At 41.2% G+C, this 19,977-nt stretch overlaps 1 protein-coding gene across 2 annotated transcripts in view; it reads right to left on the reverse strand.

Annotated features, from left to right (window-relative positions):
* The window catches only part of FARS2 (phenylalanyl-tRNA synthetase 2, mitochondrial), a 228,541-nt gene that overhangs the window by 53,827 nt on the left and 154,737 nt on the right, over positions 1–19,977 (reverse strand). The gene's annotated exons all lie outside the window — the stretch shown is intronic.

The raw sequence follows: 19,977 nt of genomic DNA on the forward strand, positions 1-19,977 counted from the left end.
CTTTTTTGCACATGTAACATATTTTTCAAGTAGAAAACACAATAAACCATGTGCCATTAAAACCATCACTTTGATAGGCAATTACCTGAGCATCATAATCAATAGATTTCTCTGTGTCATCAAAAGAAATAAAAGACAAAATTAAACCTATCATCCTTCCATAATTTAGTGTTTCATGATTAAATTTATTGAGCCCTTTTTCACACTTGATTGATGCACTTTGATTGCATGATTAAAGACAATTAAATTATTTTAAATGCTAAGCTATTCTCTCCAAAGGACTAAACTGGTATTGTCACCCTGTTTATTGTCACTCTGTTCAGGATGGTAGAGAATTTATATAATGGATTGCCCGATCAAACTGCATCCTTCTAGTCCTTGAATAAAACTTCAGCCTTATTGAGAAATTAAATACATGTGCCTTTGGCTCTCATACCCCTCATTTTTATACCAGTTGGGCTCCTGTTTCATTTTCATCACTATCACCTTCTCCACCGACAGTGAAACCAGGACACAGATGATCCAATGCCCAAACAAAACCAGCTCTTCCAAAGAAAGGATACTCTGGTCAAGTATTTTATTTACACCTCATTAAACTAACAGGCATTTCCATTCCCATTCAGCTCTTTCTAGGTTTAAGGTCCTGCACTGTAATGATGGACTTATCTAATTGATTAAAATATTGACTGCAGAGAAAATTCCACAGGTAACTGGACATAGAGATAAGCATGAAAGGCAAATAATATAGAAACAAACTGGGTAGTGATGGCGAATGCAAGGAAGATGGAGGCTGGATTAAATTAACCAAGCTTCAGGTCAGGTATCTGGAAAGATTTTTTCACCATGAGGATAGGCAAGCAGTGGAGCAGTTTACCCAGAGATGCTACATGATCTCCATCCTCAGCGGTTTCTGAGAGCAGACTGGAAAAAACCCTGAGAGACCAGGCCTGAAATCAGTGTCAACTCTGCTTTTAGAAGGTTGGACAACAGAAACAAAATGAGGAACAGGTCTGTAGCCTCTGGGCAGGGGAAAGGCTGGCAAATGAGTCAGGCAGGGACAGAAGTATATGTCTTCTGCTGCAACAGGTTTTCTGGAAAGAGGGATTTTATCTAGGTTTGAAGAACAATCAAGAGAAGAAACTTGCATAAAGAATAGTTTCAACAACTTACTTTAATGGCAATAGTGGGCAATACAATTCTAAGCACCAAGAAATAACATCAAATTCTTCAGAATTTTATTAGGTTCAAAAATAATCAAGTTATAGAAAAGTATAAATGTTCAAAGATAATCACTTTAAAGAGTCCACAATTTAATAAGAAATGTAATACAGAAGTTTACTGTAAAATTTAAATTCATGGTGTATAAATCTGGGGGTTTCTTTGCTGTGTAAGTTCTACCAATAAAGATTATTTTGTCTAGACAGTTTCATGGGAATGTTACAGAAAAAAACTTACTCAGCCTTGTTTTCTGCCAGTTCCATGACTTTCACTCACACATAGTCTCTGTTTCAAAAACATACCTACCAAAGCTTCCATGCATCAGAGGTGGCTCTATAGTTTTCTATTCAATAGAGTTGCACTGGAAGTTATAAAAAAAGCATCCTCATACCTGGACTATACCTAAGGTGATGCCAGAAACAGATTTCCTTCAGACTGAGAGCACCAAGCAGTGGAACACTCATCTGTAAAGTGGTGGTTAAAACAGTAAGAGGATACTGCCCAAAGTGAAGCACAAAGTGAAGTCAGGCCACAGAATAAGGGCCACCCTTTGGGTTCATTCTAGTGGGAGGAGGGATTGCAGATCTTTGCACCCTCTATAAGAAACATTATCAGAAAGCCAGCAGCTTCTGAGGAACCATAATGAATAAGGAGCTGAGTGACCACATGGACAACAGTCAGGGGAACACAGGTCCCACCAGGTAGAGATGTCCAGAAATCACAAGCAAAGAATCTGCCTCCATATCCACCCCTACTGTGCTTGCAGACACTGAATTCTGCAGACCACTGCAGGGAAAAACAGTCTGGCACAAATTCTGTGGCACCTTTCTAGGACAAACAATTCAACAACATCCCCAAAGTACCCCTCAAAAAGAGGCAATATAGAAAATGATTCAATTCTAAAAGGCTCATCTTTTAAATTCTGAAAGCTGTTGATTTATTCAATGTTTGAAGAAGCCAGTAAGTCTCTTCCTGGAGTTTATTTTTTTCCAGTGACAATATTTTTTTTTCCAATAGCAATATTCCCAGTTCCTCAGGAATGCTTGCATATGAATCACAATTCTTTAAAGCAGAAGAAGGAATTTTGTCAGATAAAGCAGCAGGAAAAAAAACATCACTGATTCAGTAATGTTATTATTTTCAAGAAATACATAAGCCCATTTGGATGTTTAGAGAAAAACTGAAATGAAAAGGGATTCTTAAAAACAAACAACCAAATAAAACACAGCAAAACTCAAAAGTATTTCCAGTTATGTTTTAACTGCAATCTCTGCCATTTTATCTTTTTGCATAGGTGCTACTGCATCACTGAGCAACAGGAGTGCAATGGGCAGTTAAGTGTCAGGGAGGAAAAGGGGACACTGTGGGGATAACTACACACTGTTCCAAAAGCTGTTGATCCTGAGGACAGCCATGACAGCTGCATACACTAATTTTTTGGGCAATGCAGTTCATCCATCATTTACTCCCCCATTTAATCTCAAACACTGCCATTACCCCATTCCCATCAAGCTGTGCTAAATGGCTCCTTCCTCATAAGCTTGCAGGGCACGACCTGCTCCTCCTCTGCCAGCACCACAGACATGTCTCTGTTTGTAGCCCTGACAGCTTTCTAAAGCCATCTCTAGCGTCCTTTCAAACCAAAATCTTTCTGCCTCCTTTGGCATTACAGGACAGGCAGACAACAGGGAAGATGCTAATTGCAAATCAGCTGTGCTGCAGGTCTTCCCCACCTCACATTTATCTCATCAGTACCTTCTCCTCCCTTGCTTTTATGGCTTGCACTAGACTGGATTTGATTGAATTCACAAAAACACTTGGAACCATTGCTGGTGTGACAGACAAACAGCAACCATGTGCTTGGATTGAAAAAGCAATTTCAAGTCTCTGAGTCGTAGGCATTTCTGAATTAAAGAAGCACAAAGTGGATTTAAACACTGCTTTTACACACCAGACTTTAATGCCACTAGGTTTCAGGAGATTTTTTTTTTTAATCAAAAAACCAATATGAGGATACAGGGGGGGAAATGGGCAGCAGCCTGCAGCAAAAATGCCTAGATTTCAAAGCCCTGGAAAAAAAAATTTCAAGTTACTTAATTACACCATACAAGAGCTCTTTTGGGCCAGACCAAAGTCTACATAGCCCTGTCCTGTCTGCAAAAAAGAATATCAGCAGCCTGTCCTTGGAGGACTGTACCCCATGGAAGAGGGACCCGTGCCACAGCCATTTTGGGAGGAATGCTGCCCATGGGATGGATTCACAATGCAGCAGCTTTGGGAGAAATGCTGCCTATGGGATGGATTCACAATGCATCAGTTTTGGGAGGCCTGCTGCCCATGGGATGGAGCCACATCAGAGAAGCTCACAAAGAACTGTCTCCCGTGGGAGGGACCCCATGGTGCAGCAGAGGAAGGACTCCTCTCCCTGAGCAGCAAGAGAAATCAGGGGTGATGAACTGACCAAACTCCCATGTTCCTGTACCCCTGTGCTGCCAATGGGAAGGAGGGAGGGGTTAGGGGGGGAAGAAAGATGGGGTTTTTTCAACGGCGTATTTTACTTTTCATTATCCTGCTCTGATCTTGTTAGTAATAAATTCACTTCACATCTCTAATTTGAGCCCTTGGAATGTTTTCTCCAGGTCTTTACCTCAACTCATGAACCCTTTTTGTTACATCTTTTCTCCTCTGTCCAGCTGTAGCAGGGGAGGACGAGTGAGCAACTTTAGTGGGTACCTGGAATCTGGCCAGTGCCAAATCATGACACTCCATCACACCATGCCCTTTTAAACAGTCTTGAGGACTGGATATCTGAAGCTAAAAATGAAATCAATGTGCATGTGTATTAGCATGACCCTCTCTGGGCTCCTATCCATTCCCAACACAAATAATTTCTGAGATGCTTCTGTGTGTCTTTCATGTGTCAATATAATTCTTCTGCATTAACTCAGTCTCCCCACATGAGCCTTTGGCATCTCTGTCTCCCTCCTGCCAAGGGTTCCTCCTTGCTGTGGAGCTGGTTCCTAGCAGTTTCACTTGAAGCACACTGCCATGAAACCATCCTTCTCCACCCATCCTCTCTAACCAACCCACGATTTTCTAAATTTCTCTATATTTACCAATCAAACTGTCTCTACCAGAAGTGGTTTTCTCAATCATTCCCTTGGTCTGACTATTCCTGTCAATTTTCTCTGAATTTCCTCCATATCCTTGTTGAAATGGAAATCCTAAACTGTGCACAGCGATCAGCCTACACACAAGAGGGAACCATGAAAGCCCACAGCCTCATCTCCCTTCCCACATGCCTTCCAAGGACTGGTAAAGCATCAGTAGCATGGTGGATTCACAGACTCCTATTTTTGCCCTTGAGTATTACCTTTCCAAATAAGAGAATGGAAACAACACGAGGCTAATGGCCACATTCCTGTCAAGAGCAGCACTGAAGAAAACATTTCCTTTGACAGACCTCAAGGTGGCCCAGTGGGGATTTGGGACTACCCTCCATTCCTAGCTTGCCCCAAGGCATCAGAAGTGCCATGCATGCTTTGCAAATGCATCTCTCTTCCAGGGCGAGGGCTGTATGCACACATCCCTCTCTCACTGACTGTGCATCCAGATCTGTCTATACATCTGACATCATGTTTATTTACTTCAAATGAGAATTCCAATTATAGCACCAAATTATTCTGAGGGGGTAACAACAAAGATGCTGCTTTTGGTCCAACATGGATTTATTTCAAAGTGATTTCCAACATGCTGCTCAGCAGCAGAAGTTGTAGGATTGCACACCACAAGGCGGGCTGCCAAAACTCAGCTCTGCTGCAGCTGAGCAGGCAGAAGTTCAACATAAACAAAAATAATTGAAAATGAAAACTGGGGGAAGAGGAAGGGGAGGGGAATAGGCAAAGGCTAACGCTGAGAAAGAAAACCCTAAAATTCACAAAAACATTCTCAGGAAGGAGGGACTACACCTTCATCTTAAAAAACAGTGTAAAGAAGCATCCCAAAATGGGTTTGTCTCAGCACTGCCAGGAATTGCGAGAGCCAGTAGAAGATTTTAGATTCAGCTGCAGCTCAGATGAGCTTCTTCACATGCTCAGAAAGTGGCCACACATTTTCAGAACACAGGAACTCAAACATCAGTGTGGCTTAAACTAAAATCCCCTGGAAAGCAGGAGCAGAATTAGTATCATTTTCTAACTCTTATTAAAAGAACAACATTTAATTGCTTAAAAACTAAAAGGAACTATTAAGCCACCTTTCCAACCTTGGCTGCTCAGATGTTTGTGCCACTCACTGCGACACAACTAGAACTGTAGAAGCCACAGAACTATAATTTCAGAGAGACTTTGGAATTATGGATAAAGTAAGAGTAATGTAACTTGTGTGGAACAGGTAGGGCTTTGCAGACAATTTACTGAGGTTATTTTATTTACTTTGACAACATCTGCTATGTTGATACTGCAGTCAAACCTAAAAAAAAAAAAGTGTTTGCTAGAGACTCCTCCTTGATGGGATCTGCAGCCACAGCCTGGAGAGCAGCATTGGAAGATCAGCTGCTGGAAACTATGCAGGAAAACATGGAGAGAAAGACTCCATACTGGGACAAAGGGATGATCTGAGGCGGTCACAAAGAACTGAACTGTCTTCTCACAGAAGAAAAATTGCTTTGGTATGCTAAGCACTATTTTTACTGAGCTCTTACAATTTGTTGCTATTTTGGGGCATTAAAACATTGTACCTCAGCAGAAATTAATGGAATTTCAAATTTCAAATCAATGGAATTTCAGGGGGAAAGGCATCCAAATAGGCACTACTGCAACTGAGAAGCCAGTGGGAGCTCAGGAAGCACTGGGATAAAAGGTTGTCTTAAGGAAGTAGCAGGAATTTCTCTGAAAAAATGTCAGGTTAAAAAATTGTATTATTTGCTACCAGAATTAAATAGTGTTTCTCAGCCTGTTGCAAACACACCACTGAAATGACTGGAGAAAAAAATCCCATGTGCTTAATTCTACACACAGAGGAACAAAGTCTGAAAGAAAAATGACCTCACAACAGAGCATTCCAAGTATAGCACAAATATTTGTTGACAATAAATTAAAAAAATCCTAAATATTTGAGGCAGTGATACCTCTTTTACAGAACAGAGGCAATACGATGAATGGTGGCTTTTTCTTTACTCCTATCTCTTCATCCCAACATCCAGTCCAGCTTGTGACTTAGACTAGAAACACAGATAAAGACAGGTAAAAAAAGCAGTGTTGTTGTGGGTTGATGCTGGCTGGATGCCAGGCACCCACAAGAGCTGCAGTGGGACAGAGGAGAGAAAATTTCCTCTGAGAGAAAGGATTCATGCATTGACATAAGGCCTGGGAGAGATTGCTCATTAAACACCACCATGGGCAAATCAGGCTCAACTGGAAATATAAAGTGAATTTATTACAGACAAAATCAGAGTAGGATTATGAGAAGTAAAATAAGCCCTTAAAAAACACCTTTCCCACAGCCCTCCCTCCTTCCCAGCTGTGCCTCCTACCCAAGCAGCACAAGGAGACAGGGAATGGGGTTATGGTCAGTTCATCACCCAAGGCTTCTCCCACTGCTCAGGGAGATGAGTCCTTCCCCTGCTGCACTGTGGGGTCCCTCCCTCTCTGTGAACTTCTCTGATGTGTCTCCATCCCACGAGCAACAGCTCCCTGCGAACTGCTGCAGTGTGAGTCCATCCCACAGGCAACAGCCCTCCCAAAACTGCTGCAAGCTGGGCCTCTCTTTCCACAGGGTGCAGTCCTCCAAGGATAGGCTGCTCCAGCCTGGAAGTAGGGCCCCCTCTCTCCATTGGGTCTCCAACAGGATCACAGCCTGCTCCAGGGATTCACCAGCTCCAGAATAGATTCCTCCATGGGCTATGGGTGGATCTCTGCATTCCCCACGGATCACCATGGGCTGCAGAGGCACAGCTGCTTCTCCATGGTCTGCACCACAGGCTGCAGAGGAATCTCAGCTCTGGCACCTGGAGCACCTCCTGCCCTCCTTCTGCACTGCCCTTGGTGCCTGGGTGTTGCTTCCCACCTTTGTTACCATGGAGGTGTTACCATCATCTCTAACTGGCCCAGCCTTGGCCAGCAGTACGTTCATCTTTGGAGCCATCAGGATTGGCTCTGCTGGACATGGTGGAAGCTTCTGGCAGGTTCTCACAGAAGCTACCTCTGTGCCCCCCCCACTACCAAAAAACAGGCCATGAAAACCCAATACAAGCGTAAATAATTGTATTACAAAATTTATTGCCAGAATAAGTTTTCAAAAAATAGATAGAAATAAAATCCAGCAACATAATAAGAGAGTTTGCTGCAGGAAAGCCATCTTCCAACAGATCAAGAATTTTGCTCAGCACAAATACAGTAAGCAAAAGCTAAAATCTTCCCAAAGCTACAAGAAAAACAAAACACTTTAAATATTCTAACATAAAAGCATAAAAGCCAGCATAGAAGTCAATGCCATGGATACCAGCTCACTCTGACCTCCACATCTAAAAAATATATGGAGATAATAAAGGGTCCTTGAGTCAGACAGCAAAAGTTATTAGTCAAGAAAGATGACTGAATTAGGAAGGACTGACAAGATCAGGGCTGTTTATCTTAAAGAACAACAGGACTAAATAAATAGACACAGTTTGATGAAAGTTAATTAAGAAATATTTTTTTCCTTGCCCTCCTACTACAAAGTCAAACAGAACTAAATCACTTTTCAAATTGATACTTTAAAAAGAACGGGTGGATAACTTTTAGGACTCAATGCCACAAAGTACTAGTGATGACAAGAACCAAGAGGATTAAACTGCAATTGGCTTTTTACATGAACAGTCCCTGCCATTCCACTATAAGCAAACAATAACAGACGGGGATTAGGGAGTTGTTCTGTAACAGAGGCATCATTCCCTAACAATTCAGGGAAGGACTTCATACACCACCCTCTGTAGCATCCTAGTTGTGCTACTGCTGGCTACATGATACCCAGCTAGAGGGACACTCATCAGATCACTCCAGCACTCCATGTTCTGCCATCAGAACTGTCTGGTGGCAATAGGTGAGATCTTCATGACAGATCTTCCACCTGGAAATCATGCATGCATCCTCCAAGGCATGCCTGGTATCAAGCAGCCTTGATTAGAGCAGTCAAACTTCTGCAGTGAAGGTAAATTTTTTGCAATCTCAGTTGCAGTGCTTAATAATGCTTAGGCAAACCGGCCTTCACTTTTTAGTCACCTGAGAGTTTATTTTCCATTCTGTCTTTACATCTTTTAGTTTAATGTAAAAGTTAATAATTTCAGAATTTTATTTTATTTTTTGAGACACAGTAACAAACTACAGGCAAACCCAAGAACACCCTGATTGCATCTTTCTGACACTACTCAAAGAAACTCACTGATGCTCTTCCAAAGCAGTTATGTTTCTTTTTAAGACAGCCTCCCCACAATCTAATATGATTCTTTACCCTTCGGTAATGGAAAAGCTGATGGTCCTCCCAGCACCCAAATGCCTATCCATGGAGAACAGCAAACCAAACAACATGATGAAGGAATATAAACCAGGTAAACCAGGGTGTGCTTGCAACACAAAGTCCAACTTGGCAAAGGCAAGCTCAGCAGTGGCTGGTTACCTCCTCCATCCCTTCCTTCCTCGCCCCATGCTTGCATACGTAAGGAAAACTCCACATTCTTAGTTACAGCTTCAGCTGCTCTTTCATCTTCTATGCTTGACTGGCCTGGTGTTGCAGTATGAGAATATTTCATAATAAATCTATGTTTTCATTTGTCCTTAGTAAAGTTGGGGATGATTGATGTTTCAGTCAGAGTTGAGCAGTTATCACAATATATTAAAATGTGGCTGGCACAGTATAAGTGTATTCCTACAACATCTACGTGCCTCCTGTAGTTTCAAAATACCAGAAAACTGGAAGGACTTCTGAATGCAACTGTAATGCAAATCTCATCATTAACTACCACTTTACTGAGCAAATATCAACATCTCTCTCCTGAATAACAAGAACATTTCTAACCCCAGTCATCGTATTTCTTAATGGAGAACCAAATTCATCGGCAATAAAGTCCAGGTTCCCGGAAGAAAAATTGCTCTGTGCTCTCCCAGACAGACTGGGTTTTAATGAGGAAACCACAAAGGGCCTGATCCTAACCCCACATAAGTCAATGGGATGGCTTCTACTGACTTCAGTGGACTTTGGAAGGAGATCTAAGGTCCTGATTTTGCATTTGTCGCACTGTCAGCTTCACTGAAAGCCACAGGGAGTTTCAGTGTCAGTCAAAGAAGAAAAGTTCTTCAAGAACTAATATTATCCCTTTCCCCAATATTGAAAATTCCCCATTATAAGCAGGAAAACGAATAATAAATTTTTGAGAATTTAAGAATGCATTTTCAAAAAAAAAAAGAATTCTTTGGGATGACATTCAGGAGGCTCATCTTGTGCCAACCTTGATTGTGAAGAAAGTTAAGTGCTCCAAATGTATTGTATAATCTTTTCCAATATCACTTACAGGTGGCTTGCTGACAGCATATTTTATTTTCAAGTCTACTTTTTTTAGTAGTCGTGTTTTCCAGCACCAAAATGGTCTGTTCATGTGGAACTGGTGGAATACACTGGAACACACTAATACACTGGCATAGTAACTTACCATGGATTACAGGTTGCATGGGGCTTTTTCATTTACAATCTATAACACAGAGTTTAAAACACATAACCTTTTCTCCCAGTATGGTATTTTTCTTTCTACTGTTGTGCTCTGCAAGACATTACTTCAGTGTACACCTTCTTTAATGATCTCAATAAATTACCTGTAAGCTTTGAGTTAAGGACACAGTTCTACAATTAAAACTAATAGCCATAATTGCAGCATCTCTCTAAGGTGCTGCTGCTCTCTGTTGGCTGTACACTATGGAAACACAGCTGGGGTCAACAAACAAGAGTTCTTCAGGACTGAGCATAGCATTTCCTCCATTTGAGAGTCTGACCAGTCACAGATTTTAGCTCTTGCCCATCAAACATGAAGCACCTTTGGCTATTTGGTTACCACCGAATGTGTGCACGTACATTATTTCCCTGTGGATGCTTCTTTTTATTCCTAATTACAATGAAAATGAGTTCCCATAGTACCCAGTAATTTCAGTGGGAGCTGCTAACATTTAGAAGCCCTGAAAATAAGGACTCATTTTATAAAGCCAAACCCAAGAATATCTGCATTAGCAGACCCTAAAAAAATTGTGTTTATGTGACACAATAAAACACTTGGCTTTGTGTAATTGAGCCTAGTCATTGACTTCAAGAATAACTTGGATCTGCTGCACCATCCTAGTAGAGCTTCACTTTCCCAATGCACATCCCATCTCCCCAACACAACTGAAAGCAATGTTCTGACCTAAACTGTTAAAATTCCATTGTGGCTTGTGAGATGTGTCACTTAATACTTCAGTCTGTGTTGCTGGCCCACAGGATGAGGGTGGCAATATCTCAGCTGAGAACCATGAGTCCTTCATATATCAAGGTAATAAAAAAACCCCACAAGAATCAGTCTTCATCTGTCTCATTTCTGGTGTTCATTCACAAAGAACGAAGAGTAATTCATTTCCTTACTATTCATCTGTCCCACATATGTACTAATAGGCATGAAAATACTAAACATAAATCTTTTCTTCATCCTCAGAATGATTTTTAAAAGGCGCCCTTTCCTTGCATTTCTGTGTGATGCCTGATAAATAATAGATCAGTTGCATGGTGTTCATTTTAATATTAATGTTATCAGACAGCATTTGAGAGAACTGGGGCAGAAACCCAAAATCTGGAAGAATTTGGTATGGCAGCAGTCACCATCCAGAAGTATTTTTTTCAGCTCAGGTCCACCTCTATAATATACAGACCTTATGGGGTGTGCAGGACCATGAATTTTCACCATTGCAGACTAGGAAAAACAGTTCTGCACAGGAGTAGCCTCCACATCTGTTCTACAAGGTCAGCAATCCACTATGATTTCTCTGAACTTAGAGGCACTCATGAGCCTATTGCTATCCCTTGTGCATCCTGTGGCAGCTGACTCCTTTAGCCATTTTTCACCATCCCACTGCTTGTCAATAAATCACCCTGCTAATTCCTGTGACACCTGCTGTGAAGTGCTCTGGGAATTGTGGCAAAGATTTCTGGGCTGCATCTGAGAACTGGTGGTGAATGGCTGACTTCAGGGTGACATGATGAAGAAAGGTTAAGGCTCTTCAGCTGAGCAGCCTCTTAGAAATGATTCATTGTGACTCCAGCAATCCCTTTTCTATACAGCAAGTCTGTCCTCTGCATCTGCCTGAACACGTAAGGGGTTTGATGCTTGTCTTCTGTGTTGCTCAAATACTTAACTTTCCCTCTCTTATTACCTGGGAAGGGTGATTACATTTCCTATGGAATATCACCAGTGATACATCACACTTCAGGGCTGTGTTTCCCCCCACTCTCTAATGGGAACCTGTGGTTACTTCATCTTTTCCTTCCTTGAATACTAATCCTCCCACAAACCTCTGTGTTAGCCACCAGCCTCCCAAAGAATAATGGGACTGCTACAGATGCTCATTTATAGTAAATTATTTTCAGTTAGTAAAGACAATTCTCTCCGTGAAGACTCTGGAGAGCCAGGGATGGTACAGCAGAACACTGTCTGCCCCACAATTGATTTGAATACAGTGGTTTGAAGAAAACCTCAGACTTAATAGGAACCCATTAAGAACAGCTATTTGCATGGTGCCTGTCTGAACACTGAGGACAGCAAAGAAAGTAGAATCTGTCTATCATGGTCAGCTGATTATTCCTTTTTTTATTCTTCCACAATTAGATGGTCTTCAAATAAACATTGGCACCAGAAATCTGAACTAGCAGTCACAAGCTGTGTAAAAAGACCCAAGTTACAGAACTCACTTGATTTTTGTATAAAGCAAGAAATTTTGGGTTGTTTTGGGGTTTTTGCGCTTGCTTTTTCTACAGGAAAGACTTCCCCACTCCTCATTCCTCTCGTAGTTCTTCATGACACTTGGATTTGGATAGGGAACTGCTATCTGGGGACTGTAAAAGCAACCCAGAGGAATTAAGTATCTGAATCCACACTGGAATTCAAAAGCTGTAGGCCAAGCAGTTAAAAAACTTTGAAAAGGGTGCTTAACAAAAGTATGCAGACCGATTCCAAATCTGCAGATATACAGATAACAAATGCAGCACTGAAAAGGTCTGCTTCCAAATCAAACAATACTTCCTAGCTTGTGCTGTGGAAGTGCATACTCATTTTTGCTGTCCTGACTTCTTCCTATTTTGTACTACAAAAAAGCTGGAACAAGGGTGTGCATATATATGTACATATTTACTCAATTGATTCTCTATATTCATTTCAATCAGGAATGTTTTGCCAGGGAGGAAAAGGAAGAATTAAAAGCTTCTCAGTCCTGTTTCCTAAAAAAACCCCAAAAACTCAAAAAAACCAAAACAAAAACCAAACCAAAACAAAAAGAAACAAATGAAAAAAAAAAAAAAAACCACCAAAAAAAAAAAACCCTAGCAGATGGGTGCTCTGGGCTCCATGAACATCCTTGCCACTGTGCAGAATATCTGGGAAAGCTGAACTCCAACAGTCTCAGTCCTGGTGAAGAACAGCAGGGCACCATGACTGCTATAAAGGAGGGAGTGCAAGATCTGCTGAAGCCATAGATCAATCAGCATGGCAGGGTTACCTTGGAGTTCCTGACATGAAGTGCAACTCCTGGCTCCTTTAAATTTCCTTCAGGCAGTCAGGATGAAAACCTTATCACTTGAGAGCTTATCTCAGCTCTGCTGGGCCATGAACAGAACCTGTATGTCTTCATAAAGCATCTCTTTCTGAGCAGCCCAGTGTTTACTCTAAATTAATTTGGCCAGAAAGTCCCTGACCATGTCCAAGCAGGGGCTGCTGTGAGAATGGACCTGCTGTTTCTACACAGCCGCTGTTCTAAGGAGAAAAAGGCAGCAAAGAAGAAGAGCCCAAAGAGTAGCTGAGGCCACTCTGTGAATCAATCAAACAGCACTGGCTGTTGGGTTGGTCTGGGGCACAGGGAGTGCTTGATACACATATTTACCAGGAGTGAAATGTGCCCAAACTTCATTACACACACATCTTCTAAGCCAAAGCCCACCAGGCAAAAGAATCATAAAACTATCATTGAATGGTTTGGGTTGGAAGGAATTTTAATATTATCTAGTTCCCAACTACCTGCCATGGGCAGGGACATCTTCCACTAGACTAGGTTGCTCAAAGCCCCATACAACCTGGGCTTGAATATTTCCAGGAATGGTGTTAAAGTATGGTTGTTAAAATTATTAGAGAGATGTTTCTGCCTGAATTAAGGAGCAAACAACACCATATGCTATAGTCAATAGTACAGATTTTTAACAGTAACTGTGAGTGAGAGAGGGAGAGACAAATAAATAGAAAAGAGTGGGGGGAGAGGGGGAAGAAATAGATTAACAGTTAAAAAAAGCACCCCACCATTGTGGATGCTGATGGCATCCCATTGGTCCTCTTCTGATCTTCTCAGTGGGAACAGTCACCTCTACCAGAGGTGGGGAAGCCCACAAAACAGTCCAGTGGCTTTATTCACTCAGGATCAGGTGGGAACACCCAGGTACCTCCCCTGGAGTGGAGAGCTGGGAGTTTTACACTGGATGATGCAATACTTTGGATCAGAGGACACTTCAGGAGTGTTTGATGGTTTATGACACCTTCAGCCTTTTATTACACCTTATGAAATATTACAGCAATTATAGCATATCAGCAGGGATGAATACCCTCAAGCCATGTATAAATGTCCTGATACTACTCCAGAAGGGATTTTTCATAGCTGAGCCACTTGTGTAAGAACTTTGGCATGATAAAAAGCATTTTCCTTGCTTCCAAGGATTTGCCTCTTGTCAGCCCCTTCCTTTATCTTGTTCAACACCTAGCTGTGGCCTCCTGTGATGGGTATATACAGTCCTGCTGCACCTGGTGGAAGTGGTCAATTGTTTGAGTCATTAACCATCAACAGCCCAGTCTCTCAGAATGGGGCATCCACAACTTCTCTGGGCAACCTGTTCCAGTGCCTCACCACCCTCATAGCAAAGAATTTCTTTCTAGTTTAAACCTAGCCTCTCTCAGCATGTCCTGTTACTACATGCCCTTTTAAGAAGTCCCTCTCCAGCTCTCCTGCAGGCCCCCTTTAGGTATTGAAAGGTGCTCTGAGATCTCCCTGGAGTCTTCTCTTCCCCAGGCTGAACAACCCCAACTCTCTCAGCCTGTCTTCATAGGAGAGGTGCTCCAGCCCTCTGAGTGTCTCTGTGGCTTTCTCTGGACTTGCTACAACAGGTCCACATCTTTCTGATGTTGGGACCCAGAGCTGGATGCAGCACTTCAGGTGTTGTCCCACAAGGGCAGAACAGAGGGCAGAATCCCCTCCCTCCCTGCTGGCCATGCTGCTTTGGACGCAGCCCAGGATACAATTGGCTTTCTGGGCTGCAAGTGCACAGTGCCACGACATGTGGAGCAACCAACACCCAAAATCTTCTCATCAACCAACACCCTTTCTGTGCAGGGCTGCTCTCAAGCCATTCTCTGCCCAGCCTGTATTTGTGGCATTGCTCCAACACATACAGACAACCATGCCATCAGCATGACTGCAGCAGGAAGGACAGAAAAGGTTCTTATTCTCAAGAAAAAAACAGGTGGCATTGATCCTGGTGAGGACAAGAAAGGGAAAAGAGAGAAGATGGACTGGTTGTCCTACTGTAGTGGTTTAACTAGCCACAATGTGGTCATGCTCTACTGTGACAGCTGAAGAAAGGCTCAGAAGTGAATGAGAATCCTCTCACAGATCCTTCCACGAACCCTTAATCTATTTCAAAAATGTTATAGTCTGACATTCATGTGACCAAATGCAGGGGGAAAAAAAATGGAGCTGGAGAACATTTGTCATTAATTGAAAACCAATTCTCTGCTAGCTACTGTCAAAAGCAGCTTCTGGGTTGTTTTTCTCTGCAGAGAGGCTGCTGCTGGGACTTTGCCAGTTCAGCAGTTAAAGGTAATCGCAAAGAATCCCTTAGCAAATTGTAAAGTGCTCAGGCTGAAGAATAACAAGGTGTTTGGGGACTGACTTGATTGTTTTAATTTGCGTCATATTAGCAGCAAGAAGCACTTAAGAATTATTCTGCTTAATTCACCTATTCCAGAAGCAAGACAAAACCAAGCCAGCTTTAATGAATAAACCAGACCTAAAAGTATTTCATTTTATCTCCATGTATATAAGGAAAGTGCAAAATCTGGCATCTGGTGGAAAGTGATAATCTTACATTGTATTTTCTATGCACTAACAAGGAGCTAGGGGCATGCATTGACACAACACAGCAGTTAACAGGATCTGACTCTTTACTGTCAGATCTCTTCCTTTTACTGTTTGGAAAAGAAGAGACACAGGTCATCTGAGTACTCCCAAAATCTCTAAAGATGGTGCCACAGTGCACCAACCTTCCTCCTTCACAGCAGCCAATACATTTCCTCTCACTTCATTTAACAGACTGTGACAAATGTGCAGATCTCACCCCACAAATGTGCAAGTAATTGACTCAAATGCAAGAATAAATCCTTTCTTACCTATTCCCCTTATATTTTTAACAGCATAGCCGTCAAAACACAGCAAATCAATTTTTCCCCCTTACTGTCCTCAGTCTGCCTTTTCAGGATATTTTTAGTCGCTCTGATTAAAAATTTACCTCTTAAGTACACTGAGGACACAGTGCATGTCTAGATTACAATTTTGTGTAACTTTTTCAGTCTACCTGTGTATCTTCCTTGCAAAGGAAGATGTGGAGCCGTATCTTTCCTTACTTTCCTTATCTTTCTAACAAAACAGAAATATTAGTAACTAACTTTGAAAGACCAACAGGAAAATACCTTCACAGCAAAATGCAGAAAATACATCTTCAGAAGGAAGATGTGAGGCCATAACATGTCATGGGATTACACAAGATACCTTACACAAGAGAAACATGGCATGCTAAACTGGAAAACACACTTGCAGGTCTTGCCCAAAGCAAAGATAAACAACCTCAGCATTTCTGTATTCTGTCTTTGGTGCTGCATTTTAGGGGACAAGTTCTCACCCCTGGACTCTTATCTCCCTTTGCCCTCTTCATCAAGGACAAGGTGGGTCACAAATGTCTTGCGCCACTTCTATCACATATTCTACCATGTATGATTAACCACTACTTCTTCTATTATTTTGTCCAGATATGCTTTAATTACCATGCCTGAAATTCTGCATGTGTGCAGCCACAGTACTTATCTGAATGTCACCAAAACTGTATGAATGAAGGAATGTAAATCCCTCTTCCTGGGATTCTCTGCATTGATCTGCTTATTCGTAGCAGGCAGAGACCTTTCTGCCTTTTGACTGCCATTCAGCTACCCTTTCTTTTTTCCTGTGAAACCTGTTTCCTATCCGAAACTGGAGAAGTCTTGACTACTGAAAAAGAGATTACTTTCTGATTTAATTTCTGAAGCTAATCTAATTCATATTGATTAGACAGCTTAGACAAGTTGGGTAGTAGAAGGCCTAAACGTAAAGATATGGAGGATAAAACAGCCATTGCAAAAAGTAAGGGAAACACCCCTTTCTCTTCTTATTTTAGTATCAATAAAGTCCAAATTTTTTTTTTTTTTTTTTTTTTTGCAAATGTTTGTTCACTAAAATGTTCCAAGGGGGAAAATGTCAGCTAGAAATCCTCACTCATTGTGTATTTGCACAGCAATGCTTAAAGGTCCTTAAAGACCTCCGAGGATTTGAAAGAAATAATTCAGTCAGGTAGCAAAAACAGTGCCACTGCCTTCCGGTGGCTGGTTACATGGCTCATGGGGCATCTGACAACTCCAGGTGAGTCACAGTGAACTCACTTCACACATCATACAAGGAGAAATGCAGTCTACCATCCAAATGCATGAAAGTCTAACTGTTTGAAGCTAATGCATCAAGTAAAAATAGCTGCAATACACAGGATGGACATGCAATACACAGGTGGAAAATGTTCTGCTCATTGCAAAGAGACACTTCTTCTCTGCTTTTCTTACTGATAGCCTGCTCTTGTTCTTGCCAAAACCACCACAGCTTCACTCAGTTTTCTTGGCACTTAAAAAAGTCACAACTTTTCCTTCACATATGCTGGCTGATTCTTTATATACCTGAGTAACAGGTGTGTTGCAGCCCTGTTTTGCATTATTCATCTTGGATGAGGTTAAACCCTGACTGTGTGACACATCACACATTACTCAGTTTACCTCAGTGCTGTGTTTTGATTTTGCTCAGTTAAGTTTACCTAGGACACATTTAGGCTGGAACAGTTCTTATGAGACTCCTTTCATTCTGCTCTATCTTTAAATTGCCTGCGCTTCCCTAAAAGTTGTCTCAATATTATTGCCTTACAAAGCAGATGATCAAGATTTACTTGATTTCAGGCATCTCTTCCTTGCTTAAACAACTACTTGCCCCATGCTCTTTCCTGCCCCCACTTTCCTTTTCCCTGTAGAGAAATATGTTTTCACTGCTAATACACACCATAACTGCAATGTACTGCAGAATGGGTATCAGTCCAAAGCCCAGTGAAATCTTGAAAGGTTTCTGAACCACAGAAAAGAAAACTACACAGTATTACACAGGCAGCCTCTATAAAGGATCTTCATTTAAAGACCTCTTTTTGTGTTATAAATTGGTTTTATTTGTGTAACATTTTCTACCTTCAGATCTTTATAGTCCAATAACTAAGAAAAGCAGTTTAAGAAGGAAAATGAGACTACCAAATGTCCTAATTCCTCATGAAACTGGTGTTTTTAAAGGATTAAAAAAATCTGAATTTTAAATTCTAGAAGTGATTAAATACAAGCAGGAACTTAATAAGCTGCTTGTAAGTAACTAACATTCAAAACAGCAGCACTGCAGTTTTTCCAGTCCTAGACACTTTTCTCCCATCCTCCACAGCAGATTCACTAAAAATTCAAGATAATGATTACAAGTACCTAGATCTGTAACATACACATCCATAGCAACGCTGAGGATCTCTTATGTTAATTTCTGTGCCCAGAGACTTTTCTGCAACACTGAATTAAAGAAACCACTGTATCATTCCCATAACAAGATGATTATCTAGGAATTAAGACTAAGTAGAAAACTCTTTTCAAAACAGTCTTTTCAGTCTTCCAAGGCTTTTAAAAATCAAACAAAATTACTGATGTCGTTTACATCATCAGTTCTCAAAAGTTACATATCTGCACACATCCTGTTCTAAAAAGAAAGGGCAAAGTAACCATTATGAAAGTCTTCATTTATGATTCCTTGTTAATGCAGTAGAAAATCTCCTTAGAATTACTGATTTTTAATGGGACATTTGAAAAGATTTCTTTTACTGTTGTTGCAGGTTAAAAAACCAACATCACTTACCAACAATCCATTAGTGTCACCTCTCAAATTCTTCAGATGTAAAGGTGAGAAATTTTTCCTTCTTAAAGTGTCAAAACATATTTGGATGTCTGCTGAGTGAGGTTTAAATGGTTTAGAGAACAAAACTAGTAAAAGTCCTAAATCTGTTTGACAATTCTCTGTGAGCAATCAACCTTCCCTTGTATTTGCAGCAGTCACAGAGGGAACCAAAGGTGTATTCCTCGAGGAGGAACAACTGTCATCCCTGGAATACGTTCTGCATGTGTCAAAGCATATCAAAGGAGAAAACACACATAGTAGAAATCCCGAGTAGTGAATGCTGTCCCTACCTCCCCACTGTACTGGTATGGAAGCCAATGTTCTCAGCAAAGAAGAGAAACATAACCTGTGAGTTGAGCCATGACTGATGCAGTGCTGCTGGCAGGCTGCCACAGCGTATGTGGATTTCCCCAGTAAGATGCTCAGAGTAATCACAGAATAATACTGCCACTGTTTGAGGAAGCAGGGAACAAGATTTCTCCAAACTTTCAGGCTTGGAAGAGCTGCTTGCACTACACATAGGATTTTCCCCCAAGAGATGATGTAACAACGAAGATAATTGCTGGTCTGGTATCACTGAGGAGAATGCAGACAAAAAGTGCCAATGAGCACTGAGGTGTTACGCATACAATAAACTTCTGGCATGAATGAATGGAAGGATCAGTTCCAGAATGGAGTTCAACAACCCAATTTTTACCAAAAAATGTTGATTCTACTGTTTGAGAACCATCATGATAGAAGACAGCAGGATCTGTGTGCAGAGCCTTCAATATCTACGTACTTGTGCTAGACTGATACTATGGTGCACTCCAAGTGACAATAAGAAGTCACCTATACCTGCAATAAACTTGTTTCCCAATTTCCCTCAAAGATATATTCTGTTCTTTACAATGAAAAATACTCATTATCTTATCCTAACCTGTATTCCTCTTCTGCACACACCATCTTGAGTAAAATGTGTACTTTTGCATGATTTGCACACGAGAAAGACTCAAGAATTAATGACTCGAAGCTTTAAGATACCCATACAAATTTCATTTCCATTTCTGTTTCTTCACATAGCACAAACAGTCTCATATAACACTACACAAAAAGGGTAAAAAGGAAAAAACCCTCAGAAAATAAAAATCCACTGTAATGCCATGAAAACTAGGGCACAGAACAATCAATTCATCTGGCCTGCATCATATACCAA

This window comes from Ammospiza nelsoni, chromosome 1 (assembly GCF_027579445.1).
Source record: "Ammospiza nelsoni isolate bAmmNel1 chromosome 1, bAmmNel1.pri, whole genome shotgun sequence".
Taxonomy (NCBI): domain Eukaryota; kingdom Metazoa; phylum Chordata; class Aves; order Passeriformes; family Passerellidae; genus Ammospiza; species Ammospiza nelsoni.